Genomic DNA, 24,618 nt, shown 5'->3' on the forward strand with positions numbered 1-24,618 from the left:
AAAAAAAACTTAAAACCAACCAGCAGCTGCCCCACCACACGAACACCACATCCACATGAACACCACCGACGCATACCAAAGAACCACCACCGATGGCCGAAAATGGCCACAAACGACCGATGTTGGGGCTGAATACCCTAATCTGGCCGATTTTGGCGTTTGTGGCCGATTTCGTGGCTGAACGTCGCTGATTTCGGCCGATTTCGTGGCTGGGCTGTTCGGGAGGGGTTTTCGGGGGTGGATGGGTTGCTTGGGAGGGGTTTTCGAGGGTGGCTGGGCTGATGGGGAGGGGTTTTCTAGGGTGGGGGAAGGGAAGGGGTGGCTGGGCTGCTGGGGAGGGGTTTTCGGGGGTGGGGGAAGGGAAGGGGTGGCTGGGCGGCGGTTTTCGGGGGTGGGCGCGAATTTCCGGCGGGGTGGGGGTGGTGATGGAGTGTTTTCCAGGAATTGGGGGGTGGTGGCTGGGTTCAGTTTTTTTTTATTTTTTGTTTTTATTTATTTTTTCTTTTTTTTAAAATTTTTTTTGGACCTATCACGTGTTGACACGTGTCTAGTTAACCTGCTACATCAGGTTGGATGACCTGTTGGGTGCTATAGAGATTAAATACCTCCTAAAGTTAGGAGTGATAGATAATAAACGAAAGTTGGGATTATTTGGGCGGACGAGGCAAAGTTCAGATTAATGGGAGCAATTTTTCCTTTAGAATTAAGTATCACCACTAGTATAATCAATACTAGATAAATTCTTACCCTAATCAATCAATTATATGTTAGGAAAAAAAAAGTAATCTCTATATCATACCAGAGGTCTCTCTCTAGTTATCAATGGCTTTCCTAATCACAATCAAGTCTACTCTCGTGGAATCATGCAAATTAGAAACATTAAGCACGATACCTAGATTCCTAATCATCCATCAAACTACTCTCGTGATGAACTTCAAATCCTTAATTGATTTATTCAAATCTGTTAAAACCTAACTCTCGTTGCGATTAAAACAAAGGAATAATTACAATACCAATTATCTCTAATCTAGTATTAGCATAAGAACAATCAATTAAGCATGAACAATATAAACAATTAATTAAGAATTTAACATAATAATCAAGTATTAATCATGTTAGGGTTCAACTTAAATCTAGAAATAAGACTAGAAACACATAATTAAGAATAAAGATGAATAAACTACTAAAGTAACAAAGGAAAATACGAAGAATTAAAAACTTACGAAAAGAACTTACGACAGACTCAACTAAGAGTTCTTGTGGCAGGTTCTTGAGGTCCTTGGGTTTCCACATTACTGGATCCATATCATTCGACAATGTGTCTCTACAGTTTCGTACCAGATTCTAGTTAATGGCAATCCAACAAAGATTTTTAGGTTGTCTTGCGATCTTCGTCAAGTGGATCCCCTTTCCTCATACTTGTTTGTTCTTTGTATGGAAATTTTCTCGGCTATGATTCGAAGAGCAGAAAGAGATGGCCTTTTTAGAGGAATTAGAATATCTGGTCATGCTTCTTCAATCTCCGTTTTAGGGGCGTATTTTATAAAATTTTCATCCAAAAAACACAAATTAACAGACAATATTGGTCTAAATTAATTCTAAATCAGGTATTACACATCAGTTGCCCCAAATTCCCCAATTTTTAAAACCCTGAATTCAATTTTTTGCCTATAAATCCTAATTTTAATATTCAATTGAGAAATTAAAACAATTACAATGCGAAATTAAAGAAAATCTACATATAATAATGTTTGGCTTTTCGAATTCCCTTGTTTTCTCAACCACAATTGGATAAAATCTTATAAATTAAGCCCCCTCAACCAGAGATTCTTGCCGGAAAATTAAGTGTGGTAGTGCTACTCAAAGTTTTTTGGGTTTTTGTGGTAGATTTTTCAAAAAAAAAATTGAATGGTAGTTGTTCTCAAAAGTGAACATTTAAATGGCAGTTGTTGACAAAATTATCGGTCAATTTCATATATGATCATCTCATTCATCATAGACTCTTACTCGCGTCTCAAATACGAGAAAGGAATAGGGTTTTTTCTAGATTCATAAATGGTGAAGGCAAATGCTGGACAAGGCTTTCTTTCATGCAATTGGCGACGCCATCGTCTAGCGCTTCGCGGGTAAAGGGGCAAGATTAGCTTCTTCCCTTTTTTTGTTTTTACTAATCCCACCCCCTTTTTCTCTTTTTTCCCTCTAAATTCCCTCCAACTCACTAATTTTATTTGGTTAATTATCTAACAATTAAATAAATTAATAAATATAAAAAATATAAAAACCACCACCTCTACAACCAGCTAGGCAGCCAGCCACCCTGCCCAAAACTCCCTGCAAACTGCCCAAAACTCCTCATAGCCGACGACCGCTAGCCTCCATCGTCGGCCGTCCCCCTTCCCTTACCCCCTTACCCCGAACCCCTACAGCAAACCCAGCCATACCCTAACCGAAGACAACCCTCCTCCCCCCTACTACCTCACCACGAAACAACCCCCTCCCTTTCTCCTCAGTTTGAAGAAGACAAATGTCAGGCTCAAGCGCACAATCACAAAGCTCCAATTGATTGTAACAAAACGCTTGATTGTTGGTTTCAATTTTCACCAAATTTTTTTTGAGAAAATTCAAATCATCATTATAAATCAATTAAAAAAAATTGATCAAAAAAAATTTTCATGACAAAAGAAATGCAAGTGGAGTGAAAAAAGCAAAATGAAGAACAAGAAAAAAAAATAAAGGGGGTCGACGAAGGTTGACGCGGCTCATCGAGGGTGGGATCTGGGCAGCGGTTATAATGGGGGAGGGCTGGCTAGTTGGCGGTGGTCTGGTGGAGGTGGTTGTGGTAATTAATTATTAAACACTAGCTTGAGTCAATTAGAGGAAACTTTGATAGCATTAGAAGAAATTGGGTGGGAAAAGAAAAAAATAATAACATGTGCAAGGCACATGGGATAGTCAATGCCGGAAATAGTATAGTCAACGTCCAAAAGTAGCCCTTGGTTTTCTTCAAAAAAAAATTATAAATTGATTTTAAATTTCCAATAAATTTTTAAAAAGTTTTTATGGACAAAAATAGTTGCTTTATAAGGTTTTTTCTAACAAATTTTCCTTTTAATTAAGGTCAAGGCTGAATCATTGTATTGCTTGTGTTCTTGGTTTTGATGTTGATTATCACCAAAACCTTCATTAACAAAAATGCTCATACCCTCTCTGGCACATCCATCTAAACTCACGTTGAACTTGACTAATTTCCTACAAAACAAAGAAAACACACACGAAGAGAGCAATTATCAAAATACATAGTAAAATGATGCTTAAATATTTAAATGTAGGGAGAAAGTGGCGTGCTATTATTGATATGGTCATACTTTATCGTGCTATTATTGATATGACCGTACTTGACACTCTTTGCTACTAGAGTGTTTTTTTTGTTTTGCCGTGAAATGGCGTTGTGACCTCAAAGATGGTGGTTGTGGCTAGGATAAAGACGAGAAGACAAAGGTGGTTGTTAAGGAACGAAGACGTGAAGACGAAGACGAAGATGGTGGTGTTGGCTTGGAAAGGACTTCGAGTTGCTTGGAGGAAAGAGTGGTTGTGGCGAAGACTTCATGGTGGTTTTGATGATTAAGATTTGAGTTATTATTATTATTATTATTATTATTATTATTATTATTATTATTACTCCCTTCGTTACAATTTACTCGCAATAACCTTTTTTTCCTTTTATAGAAAGTTTTTTATTGTGATTTTACAAATTTACCCTTACTTTTAAAAAAAAAAATCTTAATTAAACTATTAATTTTATCTTATTAACTTAAACCTTAACAATAATTATTAACTATTTCCACCAAAATAATTCTCTTTCCATCCAAATTCATCAGCATCTTCATCTTTTGCTAAAAAAAACCTCATCATCTTCATCCACCACCACCACCACCACCGATCTCCACTCTCTACTCAACATCAAAGAAATTTCTCTCTTTGTTCATCTCCCCTCAATTCGACCGCCACCGTCGCCGGCAGTTAATGGGCGATGTCCCCTTGCTCCTAGCCGCCTCCGTCTTCTCTCTCTCTCTTTCATTTTTGTTTTTGTTTCGTCCTTGGTATTGAAGCTCAAATTTGAAGGTTTTATGGTCAAATTTAACCATGAGAACTCTAGATCTAGAGTTTTAAGGGTTAAATTTGACCAACTAAAGCCTTAATTGATGATTGTGGGTTGCGATTTTTCTCATAGGCAGGATTCTTGGGTTCTAGGTTTGCGTTCTGAGGATTGGGTTTCTGGGTTCGCGTTCTGAGTTGTGGGTGGTTAGGTTAGTGGGTTGTGGGTTCGTGAATTCTGGGTTCGTGGTTTGTGGGTTTGGAGTTGTGGGTGGTGGTGGGTTGTGATTTTGGGTTCATCGATTGAAATTTTTGTGGGTCTAGGTTCGTGGGTGGTGGGTAATGTGGTGGTGGTTTGTGATTGTTTTGTGGTGGTGGTCGATGATTCGTGATGGTGGGTGGTGTTGTTAGGTGGTTTCGCACTGCTAGGTGGTGCCGTGGTGGTGTTGAGTGGTTTCGTGGTGCTAGGTGGTGGTGTTGGGTGGTTTCGTGGTGCTAGGTGGTGGTGATAGGTAGTGGTGGTGATAGGTGGTGGTGGTTCGTGATAGCAGCCTGCTGGGTTGTAAATTTAAAATTTGATTTTTCTTTTTTATTTTAGGGTTAGATTAACACTTAAGTATATGCCCTTATTTTTCATTAATCATGCTTTCAATATTTTGCCTAGGAGTCCGAACTTCCCCTCTTTGTTGCGAGTAAAAAGAAACGGAGGAAGTATTATTATTATTATTATTATTATTATTATTATTATTAAAAGGCAAAAGCAGTATTGATTAACAAAATTTGTTAATCAGACTGATTGACTAGGGCAAGCCCATGATAGATGTTAAGGTTTCTAAGATCTTGGAAAGTGAGTTCTCTTTAGTGCCAATTAAGTTGGATAATAGTTTGCAGAAGTATAAGTATGTTTCTTGTCAATGTCCTAGTTCATCTTTTCAAATTCCGATCCGTCCACTAATTTGCAGTGTCTTATGCTAGGGAGTGAATTCAATTTATACTGTTTGAGGTCTATGCCAGTGATGTCAATGAGGATTATCCATAGTGTTTCTAATATGGAGGTTGTGAGTCCCCTAGCTGAATCTCAAGGCTGGAGAGGTTTCATTAACTCTAATTGTATCTGATTGTGGTTTAAAGAACCAAGCAGATCACCTTTTGAGGTCTTGCGTGCTTCTTTACGTCCAACCACTTTTGACTTGCTGCATTGCATGGTTTTGAAGAGTTGATTATTATCACGAAAGTTCCTTTTAGGCTTATGGGAGGGGTTGCTACTCGAAAGGGGATAGAAAGTAGATTAATCTTTACTCACTACCAACATGTGCCTTGTTCTCATTTTCATCCTCAAAAGCTAGGTGGGGATAGAAAGTGGGATAGGTTAACGAGAAAAAGGGATATGGATCATGTTATGTTAGACAGTGAGGATTTGATTTTTGGTGAAAACGGCGGTATAAAAAGGTCTCATGTGGAGACAATTTAGTTTGTTGACTTGAGATCTGACCTTTGTATGATAAAAACACGAGGGTAGATTTGTCATCTTGTGCCGGAGACGAGTTAGATCAGGTAGAGGGTTTTGGTGATTACCAAACTTTGAATAGCCATAAAAATCTTGAGTTAGATTGGCCAGGGGCTTGGCAACCCTCGGACAATTAAAACTCTCCGGGATTGGTGCTAGAGAGAAAGCCAAATATTGTTTTCTTAATGGAAACAATGTTAGAAACTGTTGCTTTAAAGAGAATTCGTAACATTTGTGTTTTTGTAAACGGTGTGTGTCATAGCAGTGTGGGATATTCAGGTAGAATTGGATTTTTGTGGGATATATTAATGTGTTGACCACTTCTTTTTCTACCCATCATTTTGCGACTGATATTTGTAAATCAAAAAAGGCTGTTTTTGTTGGTTTAAAGGAGAGGAATTGGAAGAAAATTCAAGGGGGAAGGAGAAATTATTATCAAGAGTCAGAAAGGAATAACTAATTAAAGCCGTTTCTGGGGCAATTCCAACGTATATGATAAGTATTTTTAAAATTCCGAACGGACTCCTCGATAATTTTCATCCACTTTGGCCCGATTTTGGTGAGGTTCTTTAGATTCAGCTAGGACAATGCATTGGCATAGTTGGGACGATTTATGTAAGTCAAAATCCATGGGCGGAATGGGATTCCATGACCTTAGAGTTTTCAACCAACAAGCTCTTCTAGCCAAGAAAATTCGGCGACTCTTTTCGGATCAATCCTCTTTGTTCCATGCTATCCTAAAGGCTGGTTATTTTAAACATATCTCATTTCTAGAGGCTAGTAGAGGTTTTAATCCGAGTTACACTTGGCGTAGTTTGCGGGGTTTTAAATCTTTGCTGCTTGACGGACTTCGATAAAGGATAGGAAATGGTGCAATTGTTCGTGTTTGGTGTGATGCATGGCTGCCTGGGACTCTAGATAAAGCACCTACATGTGGTCAACATTGTGACCTAAATTTGCGGGTGTCATAATTGATGCACCATCGGCTAGCTGGATCTCTGAAGTGTTACGAGAATTGTTTTCAACTGACGATTGAAAGGCCATTCATCAATTCCCCTTAGCTTTTTAATGCCTAGTGATAAAATGTTTTGGGAGTTATTAAAAGATGGTGTTTGGGTCCAATTTAGTCCAATTGGGCCTGGTCACTGAATGATCCAATTAAAAGCCCAAGGTTAAGGTTCAACTCTCCAAATATGCTAAAGTCAAAAATCAACATCCTCAAAGCCATGTCAAGGTCAGTCAACGGCCCAATCAGCTTGGCCCAGCCCAACTGACTTCCGGGCCCAATCCGCCTCCTTCATTAGCCAAGGTATAAAAGCCAACAATTTGGTCAATCCTTGGTAGGACAATAAAGCCTCAAGCAACTAAACTCTTGCACAGCTTTCTCTCTCTAATATACTGACTTAAGCATCGGAGGGGCCTTCCTCGGCGTCCCCCCCGAGGCTAGTTTACGTGTATTTGTTGTGCAGGAAACCCTCGGCTCCTGCGTCGTTCGGACCGAGACCAAGTTCCCTCAAGATAAAAGGATCTTCCGAGATTCGATTGTTTTCATCCGAAACAATTTGGCGCCGTCTGTGGGGAGCGCTACTAAATTTCGCGTCAGTCATCAAACACTCCGGCAGTCGCCATGACTAAGAGTGGAAAGAGTTCCAAGAAGGCTAAGAAGGGAGGAGGCCGGATTACGGTGAGGGAACGCCAGCCGGTTTATCCCTCCCCGGAGCAAGCCTCTTCCGAATCGGAGGCCCCCATTTCTCCGGAAAGGGAAGCCTCAAGAGGTCCTAGCCTCCAGGAGGAGAACACCTCGCACCACACTCGGCAGCCGGGGCCATCCCCGAGACCGAGTGGCTCAGGTGCGAGGAACTCCCCGCCGCGCCATAGCGTGCAGTCCAGGTCACATCCGCGGGAGACTCCTCCCTCCGGACCCTCCACCGAGGAAGTGGCCAGAGCAGTGGCCATCTGCATGGAGTTCCTTAAAGCTCAAGGGGCTCCAATCCAGATGCCTGATGATCACCAGCCGAGAAACCTGAAAAGGAGGATCGGTCAGGATGATGGTGGACAAGTTCCACCACATAGACAGCTCGGCCAGAGGTGGCGAGGGGACACCCGAAACTCCAGTAAGGAGAGGAGGAGGAACCCTCAACCCTCTGACCACTCCGAAGCTCAGAATTCCATGGGGCCCTCCAAGGACCCGGAATTCGCCCGCCAAAGCGTTCATGAACGCTTGGGTTCGAGGGAGGTGAGTGTGCATAGCCGCCTCACCTTCCCAGAGGATACCGGACCCCACCCAACCTTGTCTCAGCCGGGGACGAAAACCACTTCCACCTCTGAGAGAGGAGGGAGCGAGGTCCCTGAGGCCGGGTACAAGGGGAAGGCGGTCATGGTTCCATCGAACTCGCCCTTCCAGAAGTGGATTCTGGAAGAGCATGTGCCAACGGTCAAAATCCCGGCACATATTACTTACGATGGTACCTCAGATCCTAAGGATCACATTGCCTCTTACGAGGGGCACATGTATCTGAACCCGAGGTCTGAGGCTACCTGGTGTAAATACTTTCCTACGACCCTCAAAGGTGTTGCCCAATCCTGGATCACCAAAGGGCTCAAGGAAGGCTCCATAACCGGTTGGAACGACCTCTCCAACAAGTTCAAGAGCAAATTCTCTACGGCCAACCGCCGAGAGAAGACCACTGCAGAGCTAATGAGTCTGCAGCAGGCGGAGGACGAGAGCCTCCGCGACTATCTGACTCGCTTCAGCAACGAGTCATCCGGAATCACAAGCCTGGATCAAGGCCTGGCCGTGTTCGCGCTACGGAACGGCCTCCAAGCTGGAAAGTTCCTGGACTTCATGGTCATGCATCCCCCGCAGACCCTGGAGGAAGCCTTGGAAGCATCGGATAGGTTCATCCGAGCCGAGGAATGGAACAGATCCAGGTCTCAGTCTCGTCCGAGAATTGAGAAGCCGAAAGGGCAGCAGCCCGAAGTCTCGGCGCAGAGGAAAGGGAAGGCTAAGGCCTCAGAACCGTCCTCTGCTGCCGAGCCGAAGAAGGAAAGACACTTTCCCTACACGGGAAGGTACGATTCATACACTCCACTCTCCCTTCCCCGTGCTAAGATTTTCAGCACGACGAAGGACGAGGGGAGATTCAAAAAAACCTCGTCCATTGCCTCCCTGGCATCAGACGAGGGGAAAGGACCAGTGGTGCGAGTTCCATGACTCACCCGGACATCGCACCGAGGACTGCGTCCAGCTGAAGGACCAGATTGAGGATCTGGTCCGCAAGGGGTACCTGGGCCAATACCTCGCGGACAGGCGCGAGGAGAAAAAAGCTGAAAAAGATTCTCGGCAGGACCTCAACTTCGCTCGGAAGAAGGATAAGGGACCTCAGGGCAAGGAGTCCCTCGACATCCTGGTTATTTCCGGGGGAATCTCGCAAGGCACAGCCAAACGCCAACTGAGGGGTCTAACCCATCAGATTCATCAGGCTGAGCTTCGGCAGTCCCAGTCACCGGCGCCGAACATCCTGTTCACAGCCGAAGACTGTGAGGGGGTGGTATACCCCCACGATGACCCACTAGTAATCATTCTGGGCATCGCCAACCGCAACATCTGGCGGACCCTCGTCGACGGCGGTAGCGGGGCGAACATCCTCTTCCGAGGAGCGTTCGACCAGCTGAGGATGGGAGCCGAGCACCTGGCCCCCGCACCCTACCCGGTGTCTGGATTCAACGGCTCTTCATCGTATCCTGACGGGAAGATTACACTTCCTGTCACCATCGGCGAAGGCCGAGCAGCTAGGAATATCATGGCCGAATTTTTGGTCGTAGATGCTCCATCTGCATACAACGTGATCATGGGGAGACCCCTCATTCACGGCATTCAAGGAGTCGTCTCCACGTATCATCAAATCATGATATACGTTTCAGACGAGGGACGCTCCGAGAAAATAAAGGGCAGTCAAAAAGAAGCCCGCCGATGCAATCACCTCAAGCCATCCACGTCTCGCCGAGGCGACCGTGGCGATGGGGAGGAAAAGCACCGGGACCGAAACGCCAAAAAGCCGAGAGGCTCAGACGTTTCGGCTAATGAAGCCCCAGACAACGAGAAATCTGATGGGGGCCAAAAGGCTGACTCCGCCTCAGAGCCGAACGACTCTGATGGCCAGCCGCGGTCAGGAAAGTCTGCTAATATTGATAGCAGGCCGGAATTCGAGGAATCCAACTCTAAGAGCATGGAGACGGATGACCTGACCGAGTCAATAGAACTGACCGTAGGAGATCCGAACAGATGTGTTAGCATCGGGTCGTCACTGGAGCCAAACACCCGTGCGGCACTCGTCCAACTCCTACGGGCCAGTGGAGACGTGTTCGCCTTCTCAGCCGCAGAAATGCCCGGGATTGATCCGGACTTCGTCTCCCATAGGCTTAATGTCGACCCCTCCAGTCGACCCATTAAGCAGAAAAAGCGGAACTACTCCGCCGAAAAGAACCAGAACATCGCAGCTGAGGTCGATAAGCTCCTAGATGCTGGGTTCATTGAACCCTGTCAGTATCCGGAGTGGCTGGCCAATGTTGTAATGGTTCAGAAGGCAAATGGTAACTGGAGGATGTGCGTTGACTTCACGGACCTGAATAGGGCATGTCCCAAGGACTCCTATCCGCTGCCGAGGATCGACCAACTGGTCGACTCGACAAGCGGGCATGCTCTGCTCAGTTTCATGGACGCATTCTCGGGATACCATCAGATCTTCATGCACCCCGAGGACCGAGCTAAAACAGCGTTCATAACAAGTTCCGGGTTGTACAATTACAGAATGATGCCCTTCGGATTGAAAAATGCGGGGGCAACATATCAGAGGTTGGTTGATCAGGTTTTCGCCGAGCAAAAAGGCCGAAACATGGAGGTTTATGTTGACGACTCAATCGTCAAAAGCATAAAAGAAAAAGATCATGTCACGGACCTAGCCGAAACCTTCGCCACCCTCAGAAAATACAAAATGAAGCTGAATCCGAAGAAATGTGTCTTCGGCGTGAAGTCAGGCAAGTTCCTCGGCTTCATGGTCAGCAAGAGGGGGATTGATGCAAACCCCGCCAAAGTACAAGCTGCTTTAGACCTCCCCGAGCCGAAGACAAAAAGGGATATTCAGCGTCTAGCCGGGAGAATGGCTGCCTTGTCCAGGTTCATCTCACGAGCCTCAGACAAAGGGCTCCCTTTCTTCAAGGCGCTGAAGCTCCAAAATTCAAAAGGCATTGAATGGGGAGACGAACAAAAGTCAGCCTTTCAGCAGCTCCGTGAACACCTGGCTCAACTCCCAACACTGGCAAGGCCAGTCGTAGGAGACATCCTATACTTATACGTGGCGGTCAGTCCAGCCACGGTAAGCGCGGTGCTGCTAAGGGAAGAAGAAAAAGTTCAACAGCCGATCTATTTCGTCAGCCACACCCTGACGGATGCCGAGACGCGCTACCCATTGTTAGAAAAAGTGGCTTATGCAGTGGTGGTGGCTGCTCGGAAGTTGCGACCCTATTTTGATTCTCATCAAATAGCGGTTCTAACTGATCAGCCGTTAGAGAAAGTCCTCGGCAAGGTTGAAAAATCCGGTAGACTAGCAAAGTGGGCTTTCGAGCTCACCGAGTTCAGTATCGGTTATCAGCCGAGAACAGCCATCAAGGCGCAAGCCTTGGCAGACTTCTTGGCCGAGTGCTCCTATCAGGAGACTCTGGATGCAAGGAGGAAAATCTGGACCGTCTTCACGGATGGGTCCTCCACCGTGAACGGTTCGGGGGCAGGGGTCGTCATTACCTCTCCCGAAGGCAAAACCTTCGAGTATGCACTAAAATTTTCATTCAAAGCCTCTAACAACGAGGCCGAATATGAAGCAGCCATTGCTGGCTTAGACCTGTGCATATCGTTGGAAGCCGAGCATGTCTACCTCAAGACAGATTCTCAGCTGGTCGCCAATCAGATCCGGGGGGAGTATGAGGCTAAAGAGCCTTCAATGGCAGCTTACCTCACAAGGATCAAATCGACAATTGCGAAGCTGAGATCTTTCGAAGTAGAGCTGATCCCAAGGGGTCAAAATGCTCAAGCGGACGCACTCTCCAAACTTGCAAGCTCAACTCTGACTGAGTTAAGCCGTTCTGTCTATGTGGAGGTGCGCCGAGAAAAGAGTGTAGCCGAAGCAATATCAATCTGCTGCGCTGCACTCGAGCCGAGCTGGATGGATGACATCCTGGCTTATAAACTCAGGGACGAGCTCCCCGAGGATAGGAATTCGGCCTCCAAGATAAAGCGGATCAGTTCACGATTCCTCGTCTTCGGCGGCCAACTCCTCAGAAAATCCTTCTCCGCTCCATTATTGAAATGCGTGGGTCCAACGGATGCCGACTATATTCTCCGAGAGATTCACCTCGGCATCTGCGGAAACCACATAGGAGGGAGAACCTTAGCCCACAAAGCTCTCAGGGCAGGGTATTTTTGGCCTACAATGATCTCGGATGCAAAGAACATGGTCAGAAAATGCGAGAAATGCCAAAAATTTGCACCGGTAATCCATCGGCCATGCCTAGATCTCCAGCCAATTCTTAATCCTCTTCCATTTGCACAATGGGGGTTGGATATTCTGGGACCCTTTCCCGAGGCCCCATACAAAAGAAAGTGGCTGATAGTCGGAATCGACTATTTCAGCAAATGGATCGAAGCGGAAGCTGCTTCAAGCATATCTGAGCAAACTGTCAGACAGTTCATCTGGCAGAACATAATAACTCGGTTCGGCATCCCAAAAGTTTTTGTGTTCGACCACGGCAGACAGTTTGACAACCTGCCCTTGCGCCGATACACTGATCAATTCGGGATAAAATTGGCTTACTCCGCGGTTTGCCACCCTCAGAGTAATGGCCAAGCCGAAGCCGCGAATAAACAGATCCTTAACGCTCTCAGAAAAAGAGTAGAGGATCAAAAGTCCAAGTGGGTAGAGGAACTTCCGGGAACCCTCTGGTCACTCCGGACAACCGAGAAGGAGACAACGGGGCATTCACCTTTTCAGCTGGTGTATGGATCCGAAGCAGTGCTTCCAGTGGAAGTGGGCTCAGAAAGCCTACGAGTGAATCTCTTCTCAGCCGAGGAAAATGAGCAGCTCATGAAAGAGTCCCTCGACTTCCTTGACGAGATTAGAGATCTAGCCCGAGAAAGGATGGCTGCACACAAGCTCAGAATGAGCAAGTCCTACAACCGAAGAGTCTATCAACGACCTCTCAGAGTTGGGGATTTAGTTCTGAGGAATGCTGCAGCTGTTCAAAAAAGTCGCATTCATGGCAAACTCTCAGCATCTTGGGAGGGACCTTATGAAATTTATCAAGAGCTTCAGCCTGGTACCTTCAGACTCAAACAAATGGATGGCACCGAGCTGAAAAACCATTGGAATGCCGATGTGCTCAAAAAATACTATGTGTAAATCCTTCGGATAGTACAATCTATGTAAGTACACTGATTTTGTTTACAAAAAGGCCATCGAGCCAGTATTCATTCAGATTGCGTGTATTCTTTAAGTCTTTATGCTTTCTACGGTTTTTCAAAAATTCAAGGTTTCATTCGGCGCTGTCCGGGGTATTGCATAATGATGCCTTGTACCTCGGCAAGCCGTAAAACCTGCCAAAAAAGGATACAAGCCCGAAGTATTGCATAGTGATGCCTTGTACTTCGGAGAATCTGTTCCTTTGGGCAAAAAGGCCATAGACTTATCCGAAACATAGCCTAAAAAATAGGAACTGATAAAGCCCCGAAGTATTGCATAGTGATGCCTTGTACTTCGGATGAATCAGTTCCGGGTGGTAGTTGCAACTCTGAAGTATTGCATGATGATGCCTCGTACTTCAGATAAACTGCTGCCCCGGCATGGTGTTTCGGATAGTTGTTCCCTTGGATGAATTGAAGAAAGTGTCACAAGAGTACCATCTCTAGAGTGAAAACTCTCAGGTGGGAAATCAGTACTTTAAAAACAGATGTAGAAAATAAAGCAAAGTGTTCAAAGATCCTCGGCTTAGCCGAGAAAAAATATCAGCCATTCCAGAATTCAGAAGACCTCATCTTCAGATTTCTGGGGGGGCAGAGGGAAATAGAGAAATGGCACAACTGATCTAATACCCTTCAGTTCAGCCGAAGTTTGATACTTATGTCAGTTTTTTCACAAGTTGAAAACATCCGAGTACAAACGGCAAAAAGAAGTCTCAGCAGAAATGATTCTCGCTAGCCGAAGTTCTGCACTTAGCAAATATTTGAAAGATCATTCAAGGAAAGCAGTAAAGTGCGAAGACTGGTAAAGCGAAGAAAAAAAAAATACACAAGAAAGCTGAGAAAGTGAACTTCTTTGAAATAAAAATGTTGAATTACAAAAATAGTCGGCAGCCGCCCACAAGCGGAAAGTAACAGCTGCCGAAATACGTACAGGCAAAATAAAAATACAATAAGCTGTTGTACGATAAGGCAAGCTGAAGCAAAAAACAACAAAAGGCAAAAATCCAGAAAGCGGCAAGTCTAAAGTTGAGCGCATGATGAACCGCAAGATTCTGAAGACGACTGCCCGAGTTCCTATGCTTCAGCCTGAGGATCAGACTGATCAGCTTCATTGGGCCCAATGGTGGTCTCAGCTCCAGCAGCAGAAGAAGCAGGCTTTGCACTCTGCCGAGCCTCCCTTTCCCTCTGCTCAGCCTCCAACTCCATCCTCTCAGCTTCTTCCTCGGCTTCCTCAGCCTTAAGGATTTCAGCTTCGATGGGAGTGGCATACTTCATGTGAGGGTCTTCGGGATCTTGGACCCATTCAGCACATTTGGACCAGTCCAGCCTCGGCTCAGCATGAAGGCAGACCCTTCGGCACACTCTGAACCCGTTCCTAAAACCCATTTCATACTCTTCTTGGGTATAGATACGGACTTTGAGTAGAGCCTCAGCATCGGCCAATTTCTTCTTCGTCTCCTCCAAGTCTTCCTCGGATCTCTTCAGCTCATCGACGAGCTTGGAGGAGGAGCCTTTCAGCTCGGTAAACTCTTGCTGAACCCGGGAAGCCTCGGCCTGAACTTGGACCATTTCTTCCTTCTTGGCAGTGAGCTGATCCTCAGCCTCTTGTAGCTTAGCTCTTTGAGCTTCAGCAGCAGCAGCAGCCCTTGAGAGTTGGACATCCCTAGCTTGGAGCATCTCTTCAGCAGCCATTCTGCTGGCTTCAAGAGATTCAAGCTGATGCTGCACTTCAGCTTGTGCAGCAGCTCCTTCTTGGATTCGGCTCTCGATAGCAGCCTTGAACTTGGAGATGTCCACCCCCAGGTGCTCTTGGAGGAATTTTTCCCCTTCCATCAGTGGGGGAAAAAACCTCCATCTCCATAGCATCGCAGAAGGTTTTCAGAGCTTCGGCAGCTTTTTTACCGTACTCCTCAACCTCCTGCTGCTTCTCTTCAGCTGCTGCTTGCTTCAGCTTAGCAAGCTTAACTTCCTCTTCAGCCACCTTCCTTTCGTGCACAGCAGCGTCCACCCTATCTTGTAGGGAATCTATCAGCTCTACAGTGAGAGTCTGATTGTGCACGAACTGAAAACAGGGGCACAAGTTAAAAAAGTAAAAAATAATAGCTGAAAGGTTGAGTTCAGAAAGAAATCAAGGCAAGGAAAATTACCTGCATCATCAGCAGTTGGTTAGACCTGGCTGGGTCAGGAACTGATCTACTGGATTCGCCCATCCCAGCAGTGGCCTTCAGCGACCAGATCCTTGCCCTGTCTACTTCGGACATGCCAGCAAAATTGCCGAAGTAGGCTGCAGCTCCTTCTCGGTTTTGACCCCATATGAGGTCCCAGATGTGATCTGGGATTGGAATTCGGGGGGCCGAGAAACCCATTTCTCCAGAATGCAGAGTCTGGAAAGAAGGGAAGGACGACGATGGAGCTTGATTAGCTTTGGTTGTCTCAGCATCGTCCTTCTCAGAGGAGTCAAGTACTATGACCTCCTCTTCTTCAGGGGTGAGGACGAAAGCCTCAACCTCTCTTGCGATATCTGCCGTGAAGCCTTCAGCACTTGACATCACGGCATCTTTATTTTCGTGCTCAGCAGCACTCTCCTTGATTTCTTCTTGGACCCCTCCCTTAGGTCCGGGAGTTCTCTGATCCACCTCCATCTCAGGAGGTGGCGGAGGGGTCTTTTGAGGAGATTGGGGTGTTGGCTGGGGAACCCTCGGCGATCCATTGCCTTCCTCAGGTTCCCTTATTGCGACGCCGATGGTCATCGGCCTCTGCTGAAAATCATGAGGGCCGATGATGGCATCCTTCGGCGCCTTTTCAGAAGGGGCTGCTCGTCCATATCTGAATCTGAAGACTCTTGTATTTGATCTTCGGGACGAACAGGAGCTTTGCCTTCCCTGTGTCTGTTACTCTCTTCAGACTGTAACAGACAGGGGGGAAGAAGAGTGTGAGTAAAAAAAAAAAAAAGAAAAGAAAAGAAAAAAGTTGTCTAAAAACTCACCGAGGTCTTCAGCAAAGCCTCGTCTTCTTCAGCTGCTCTAGCTGCAGCTTCGGCTTCAGCAGCTCTGGAGGACCCTTCTCCTCCTTCACAAGCCTCAAGTACCCGTGCAACCTCTTCGGCTGTGCGGGCAGCTTCAGCTTCTTCTTCCAGCAGCTGAAACAAGGGATCCCTCTTCTTCCACCAAGGCTTCTGCCTCTGATACAGAGCAACAGCCTCAATTTGGAAGTGGGAAGAGTCTAGGTGAACCTCTCGGCGCCTTGGTTCAGTGATAGGGGGAGCCCGATCAGTTACGACTCGTTCTCGGCTGACGCCAAGGCGAGCGTAATCAATGCCGACGTTGGTCTCGTCCCGTTCTGAAAAAGAAAAGGGGAGAAGTCAATTCAGTTAGTTCGGCACATCACAAGAAAGCAAAATGAAAGAAGAAAAGAGATAATTAAAAGGCCTCGGCCCCAGCCGAAGAAGATTACCATCCCTAAACTTTCGGCTGAGGCCGACAGCTGCCAGCATATTCTCTTGGAAAACATAGTGCGTATCGGGGAGCCAAGTCTCCGGGATATGCTGCATTCGGCCGCTGCCTCCCCGGTTCGGCAGCTTGCCGAAGATGTTCTGCTGATTAAGGTTCGGGTCTGGCCCGCTATCTTCGGGAGGACCTAAACTTCCCATATCAGGATCCGGCTCGGCAAGATACCGGGGAGCGCTGAAAACATAAGGATGGCTCGGCTCCGTGGGCGCCCTAACCCAAATCCATTGACCTCTCCAGTCCTTGTCTGAAGAGTCGTTCGGCCACATGGTTAGGAACGGGGGCCGAGACTCAATCCGATACCACCCAGAACCATGGCTTCCGTGCCCACTCTGAATATTTGGCACTAGCCGATGGAGCTTTCTGAAGCAGTGCAGGTTCGGCACGTATCTGAAGAATTTGCAGACCCATAAGTACGTCATTACCCTTCGGATGCTGGTGGGGGTCAGCTGGCACAGGGAAATGTTGTAATGGATCAGCAAGTCTCGGACGAATACGTCCAAAGGGAACCTCAGCCCATACTGAAGCTGTCTCGTGTACACCCCCACATACCCCGGGGGTGGACGATGGATTCTATCGGATGCTGAGGGCATTCGGCACCAATATCCATCAGCTTCAAAAATGCCGTAGTGCAACTCAATTTGCTCAGCAAATCGATATTGATCGGCGTTCTCTACCCACCATGAGTAGGGACGGTTCTTTATCATGGCCGAAGCTACTTCGGCATCCTCCCACTCTGAAAACCCTGGGAGGATATCCCAAAGGACAGCGGGAACTTCATCATCCCGTCCTGAAGCTCTCACCCCCTCAGCCCTCTGAGGAGGAGCCGAAGAAATGGGAGTCGCCCTAACCCCTTCAGCAGGGTCAGACTCTGTCCTTCGTCCATTCCAGGTCCCAATCCTGTCCCTGGGATCGGGGATTAGCCTTGCTCTTCTTGGAGCACGGGCTCCACCTCTAACTCCCCTCACCATCGACGAATTTCGAAGGAAAAAGTCGAAAAAGGGGAAAGAGTGCAAAGTCGAGGAAAAATGAAATAAAATCAAAGGAATTTACCTTGATCTGAAGCAAAAGCCGCCGATTTACGAATTGGTAGTGACAGGTCTCAGCTTCTAAGCTTAATGCTCGGGGAATTTGCGAAGTTTTGATGCGGGCTCTTGAGCGTTCTTGAGAATTCTGGGTTTGTGTTGATGAGTGAGTGGGGAGAGAAGACGCGCCTCTATTTATATCTCCAGAAATGGGAATTCAAGGAGTCTGCGTTTCAATTTCTCTCAAGCACCCCACTAAGTAGCCGTTAAACACACGACCTTGCAGTTAAATCGCCCACTACCCGTCCAACTTCCGCAATTATCCACATTAACTGTTGTTATCTCATTAATCATGGGTTAATTACGGTTTAAATTCACATTTTTGGATCAACAAATCATTCACTTCCCTCCTTTTCTGATTAAATCAAACCCGACCCGTCATCCTTCCAAATCGGGTCTGGGGGGCAAGTTGTTTGGGTCCAATTTAGTCCAATTGGGCCTGGTCACTGAATGATCCAATTAAAAGCCCAAGGTTAAGGTTCAACTCTCCAAATATGCTAAAGTCAAAAATCAACATCCTCAAAGCCATGTCAAGGTCAGTCAACGGCCCAATCAGCTTGGCCCAGCCCAACTGACTTCCGGGCCCAATCCGCCTCCTTCATTAGCCAAGGTATAAAAGCCAACAATTTGGTCAATCCTTGGTAGGACAATAAAGCCTCAAGCAACTAAACTCTTGCACAGCTTTCTCTCTCTAATATACTGACTTAAGCATCGGAGGGGCCTTCCTCGGCGTCCCCCCCGAGGCTAGTTTACGTGTATTTGTTGTGCAGGAAACCCTCGGCTCCTGCGTCGTTCGGACCGAGACCAAGTTCCCTCAAGATAAAAGGATCTTCCGAGATTCGATTGTTTTCATCCGAAACAGATGGTATCTACAATGAAAAATCAGGGTATTGGCTTTGAAGGATGTGCCACATTGCTAGTACGGCTGCCGAGACTGTGGATGACAAAAAGGAAGCTTGGTGGATTATTTGGAAGCTTGATGGTCATCCAAAACTTCGCCATTTCTTGTGGCAAATGTGTAAGAAGGGGTGTGTTGCGGTCAAGAAAAAGCTCTTTCGAAGTCATATATCAAGGGATGAGTTATGTGGGGACTGTGACGATGGAGTTGGATAAATCATTCACGTGCTTTTTAATTGTGATGCAGCAAAAAATGTCTGGAATTCTAGCCCTTTTCAATCAATTTTGAATGAAACTTTATGCTCCTCTTTCTGCTCAAAGCTAGTCTGGCTTGCATGTTAGTTACATCCTCATGAATTGTGTGCTCTATGTGCCATGGCTTGGTCACTTTGGTTCCAAAGAAACAAGAGGGTTCATGAGGGCTTTTCCCTTAATACTTTTCACATGGAAACGGGATATGCAAAGCTCGTTGAGGATTATTGTTTGTATGCTAAGAAAGTGTTCTTGTGCCACCCTCGCAATTTAAATTTCGTCAACAAATTGGCTTTGTCCCCCAAAATCTTTAATAAAGGTCAAGGTCGATGCTCATATAACTAATACCTATATGGTATTAGGCAGCTAGTGGCGACCGCACCCCCATTCCGCAAAAAAACAATGTTAACAAAAGAGACCGCGTATTTCTAATAACGGGTCTCTTAGGCATGGTTATGTAACTGGCCAAAACAACAAATCAGCCTCGCCTTTGTGAATTAAATTCAAAGAGACTGCATATGTAGAAACTAGTCTCTTAGGTTATATGTTTAATTATCAATACTTTTAGATCAAAGAGACCAGTTTTCGCAAATAACTGGACTTTTAGGTATTTTCTTTAATTACCATTGAGATGATTTATTATCTCAAAATTTATTTTGAAAAAAATTATTGCACTCCTCATTTTATTTTAAATCCTAGATCTGCCACTAAGATTGGGAGCAGTTGCTAGAAACCATCGTGAAAAGCTTGTATGGTGGCAGTTAGACGATTAGAGTGTATTTGGGAGGTGGAGTCTGTTGAGGCAGGTGCAGCACTTTTTGGGCTTTTAGTGGCTAGACGACTAGGTGTGACACTAGTATTTCTTGAAGGGGACTCTTTTTCATTGTGTGAGGAAATCAACAGTGGCTCTAGAGGTCGCTTGTCAATTTGGTTAATTTATGATGATAACATCTTATCACAATTTTTTACGCTTTTATATCTTCACATGTTCAGAGGGTAGGTAACACGGTAGCCCACCTTGTGGCAAGATAAGATACTCGTGGTTATTCGAAGTTTGTTCGTATGGGTCCATTCCAGCAAAGTATTGTAATTTTAGCAGGTACTGATATCTAATAATTTGCCTACCTAACTTTTTCCTCACACCTAAAAAAACCCAAAATAAACTAACTTTTACGGACAATGGTGAATACTGTATTATTCTATTCATCGTCCATTAGACTCAATTTTGTTGCCACATTTGTTTCTAAAAAATTTTGTATTTTACCACAAAAAAAAATTATTTTCAAATCTAGTGTGTGTATATATTTAGGGTCAAGTGAGAAGAATGAGAAAGAATGTCATACCTTTAATTAAAAAATTATCTAATGGCTCTCATTACATCCTTCATTAATGGAAAAAATGTAAATATCCTTTTTTTTCCACATCCCTTTTGGTTTTCCCCATTCTCTACTTCTCCCTTTTCCTTGTTCATTTATCTTCCCTAAGTTTTTTCCTCTTTAAATTTAGAAGATGCTCTAAAATGATAACCAAGTAGAATCAAGTAAAAGTAAACATTGTATATGCATAGTTTTTAAACTAAATCGACATTATTCTTGTAAAATTTGTGCACGTTCTTAAACTAATTTGTGCATATTTATTGAGATGAATATGCAAAAATTTTGTACTAAACGTGCAAAATTTTCCAACTATATGTGCATATTGCTAGCTTAACATTCTCTAGATGACATCGTCGGTCGATTAATCCTTATTATTGTTTAGTTTACAAGTTATTCATGACCATCATTACTTTCTCATTTATAAAATTATTAGTACAACTAGAACTATATATGAATAAGCATTGATGTAGGAGAGAAAGAATCCAACATAAGGAATAGGAAAACCAATGATAAAATGAATGTGCAAAAATTTTGAGTCAAACGTGCATAAATTTTAAGGCAAATGTGCATAATTTTAGGAGAGAGAAAGAGAGACAAAAATATGTGTATGAATCTAGAGAAGAGAGATGTCGAGGAGGAGAAGAAAAGGTTAAAAAAAAACTGATATAAAAACTAGAAAATGAAATGTGCATAATTTTCGAACTAATTGTGCACATTTTTTAGACTTAATGTGCATAATTTTGCAAAGATAAATTTCATCGTTGGATTAAATACATGGTCAAGATTCCTTCTCATTCTTCTCATTTTAAGATCGTTCTCATTGGATCTCAATCCTATATATATTTTCATGTAGGATTTTATATTTTAAAAAATTATTAGAGCACCACTTAGAATTAATATATTAAAACGCTACAATCAGATTATGCCATGTAAGATATGTTTTTGTAAAGTGCTACGTAGGATTATAATTTTAAAAAAAACACCACATAAAAATAATAATTTTAAAACACTACAATAGGATTATGCCACGTACGATTAATGTTAGAGTGTCACATAGGAAAATGTTATATTTTAGCCAATGAAAAAAAAAAAGAATTGCAATTTATTTTAGATCAAAATTTTATATTAATTATATATATATAAAAAATAGCACGTTTTTTGTGTGGTTGGCCATATCGTGTGGCCGGCTGACACACCCAAACACTAACCGAGTAACCCCTGATCGTCTAAGTAACCTCTGACCGTCCAAGTAACCCCTGATCGATTGAGTATCTCTTGATCAACTAAGTAACTCCTGATCAAGTAATCCCGACCGCACGGTGTGACACTACACATGAAACTATGTGAAATAAAATTTTATCTTTTCATATAACAAATTTTATCTAAATATGAGAAACAAAGTTCATAATTCAATTTATAATAAAAATTCAAGTATTAAGCAAGAGAATATCACAAAATTTATAAGATAAATATATATTCAGTAAAATATTTATTTGAAAAAATACAAACAACCGTGCATCGCATGAGCTTCATCTTATACCACCTAAAAACGAATAAAATTAGATTTCACCATCAAAATTGTTAAATCTAAGGGTTTTAAAGATTTCTTCAATTTTTGTGCCTAAAACATGCTCTTCGGAATTGTTTGGGTTATTTTTGTCTTAAGGCTACGATTATACGTCAAAATTGACAAATAGTTATAAAAAAATGACTCATTTTGTGTGTATCACGCATCGAGGTTTTTTTTTAGTGTATATGCAAAACATGGTATCTCTATGTTTTTATAATTTTGACTTTAAATAGGTTTCAAATGCAAAAATGACCCCAAAAACATCGTAAGAGCATTTTTTTTTGGCAGCTGTAAAACAAAAAACATCAGATACCTGAGAGCGCTTCCTACACTCCTTTCCTGGCTTTAACTTTCAGGTCATGAGCTCGGGAAGTAACACTTCTAGGAACGTAATAACAACAAAATTAGGAGAGCTTAGAACTAAGATTAAGGATACATAGAACCGGATTCCGGAGCTGCTTTGGCGACCTATGAGGATGTCTGAGAGCTTCCACCGCCAGCTTGCTATCCCTTCTAATCTCCATCTCCAAGATGCTATCTCCTGCCCTCCTAATTGCCTTCTTTATTGCTAGCAATTCACAGTAGAGCGCTGAGCTTCCCACCACTCTCCTCCCTCCTTCTTGAATAAGAATCCCATTCAGAGAAATAACCCATCCAATCGCCGCTGAGTCTAGTTTTCTGTCTTCCTTTTTCCACGCTCCGTCCATTGTGCCGATAGCTACCTGATGGGGGGTATGTGTACCTCTGTGCCAATAGTTCAGCTCCTCTCCCCCTCTACTATCCATATCTTGCCTTTCCTTTGTTGCCTTACCCTCTTCCTTAAGGGGATAGATTAACATTACTAAATCACTAATCTCAAAATGTGAGAAGGAGATGCATGTACACCTGTGAAGATAATGTCATTCCTATGCTTCCAGATGCACCACAAGATCGCTAGGATATACCCTGGGAGGATTGGATTTGCTGTTTTAAGTTCACAGCATAACCTAATAGGTTCCTCAAACATACCTCAATTGGTAATCCCTCATTTCCTATTTTAATCCCCAGCTGACCACATTGCCAAATCCTTCTCACTACCTGACAGTCTCTGAAAAGATGTGTTGTTGTTTCCCTTTCTTTCTCGCAGAGGACACAGTTAGGGTGAACACCAATCCCGCGTTTGATCAGGTTTACCTTGCTGCTACATGCATTATTCATAATCTTCCAACCCAACATAAGCCATTTCAGATTACATTTTAGATCCCAAAACTTCCTCCAGAAAACCGAAACTTCTACCTTTCCCCTCAAATCCATGAGCTATCTATATCCCGACTTTACCATGCATGCTCCTGACTCCGTGCCACCCCAAAAAACCTCATCCGTTTCCTCTTTCCTTGGATAAGTGCTGAGAATAGAATTCACAGTCTTGTATCAAAGAGCTTCCATATCTCCCTTATCTTCCATTCCCCTCTATCATCTATCATATCGCCACCCCACAAAACCTCATCTGTTTCCTCTTTCCTTGGATAAGTGCTGAGAATAGAATTCACAATCCTTGTATCAAAGAGCTTCCATATCTCCCTTATCTTCCATTCCCCTCTATCATCTATCAGATCTACTACCATGCTGAATTTACTTTTGTCCTCTTCACTAACAGAAGACAAGATCCTGTTTGAAACCCTTTCAACCAAGAAGTTCAGCTGAGAAGTATTTCTCCTATCTATATCCATGGGGCATCCAAGATAACTCCCAAATGAGAGTCTACTCATCATTCCCAATGGTTTTCATAAATTCTGACAAAGGTGGACAGAGTATTAGGGCTGAACATGACAAAAGATTTCTTTGCATTTACTACCTCCCCTGACATCCTGAAGAAATCATCCATTACCCTCCTCAATTCGCTGCATACCTCTACAGAAGGTCTAAAGAAGAGGAGCGCATCATCCGCGAAGAATAAATGAGTGATGGATGGACATCCCCGAGCTATCTTGATTCCTTGAATCTTCCCCTGCTCCTGTAACCAGGCTAGTCTTCTCGAAAGCACCTCTATGCATAAAATAAAGAGGTATGGTAAAAGAGGATCACCTTGCCTGAGGCCTGCTCTCGGAGTAAACCAATCCGTCTATTCACCATTCACCAGAATCGAGTACTTCACTGTCGTTATGCATTGCTTTATCCATTGTATCCATCTCTCAGGAAAGAACAATTTTTGCAGAATGCTGATAATAAAATCCCAGTCAACTCTATCATATGCCTTATTCAGGTCTATCTTCATGACCCTTGCAAAATTTCCATCCTTCCTTTTCTTCCTCTTGATAAATTGGATCAGTTCATGCCCCATTAGCGCACTATCAGACATTTGTCTCCCAAGGACAAAAGCATTTTGAGCTTCTCCAATAACCTCCTTCAGAATCGGTTTTAACCTGTTCACCAAGCATTTCGAGATCACTTTATAGATCGTGTTGCACAGGCCAATTGGTCTAAAAAGATCCACCTTGTTTGAGTTTGCTTCTTTTGGGATGAGGCAGATAAACGTTTTGTTCCACTCCTTTAAGTTATGCCCAACATTAAGGAAGCTCCTCACTGCTTGACAAATGTCTTCTCCCATAGTACTCCAGCATTTTTGTAAAACTATGGGAAGACACCCATCCGGCCCTGGTGCCTTCAGAGATTTCATACCGAACACCGCAGCTTTGATTTCTTCCTTGGTGAAGTCATCATTCAGATGTTCTATTTGGAGTGCGTCTAGCTAAGGAATGTGTTGAAGCCACTCTACAGTCAAGGTCTCTGTCTCCTGCCTGATTTCCTGATCTTCTAGCGCTGGCGGAGAATAAATAGACT

This window comes from Chenopodium quinoa, unplaced genomic scaffold (genome assembly GCF_001683475.1).
Source record: "Chenopodium quinoa cultivar QQ74 unplaced genomic scaffold, ASM168347v1, whole genome shotgun sequence".
NCBI lineage: Eukaryota > Viridiplantae > Streptophyta > Magnoliopsida > Caryophyllales > Amaranthaceae > Chenopodium > Chenopodium quinoa.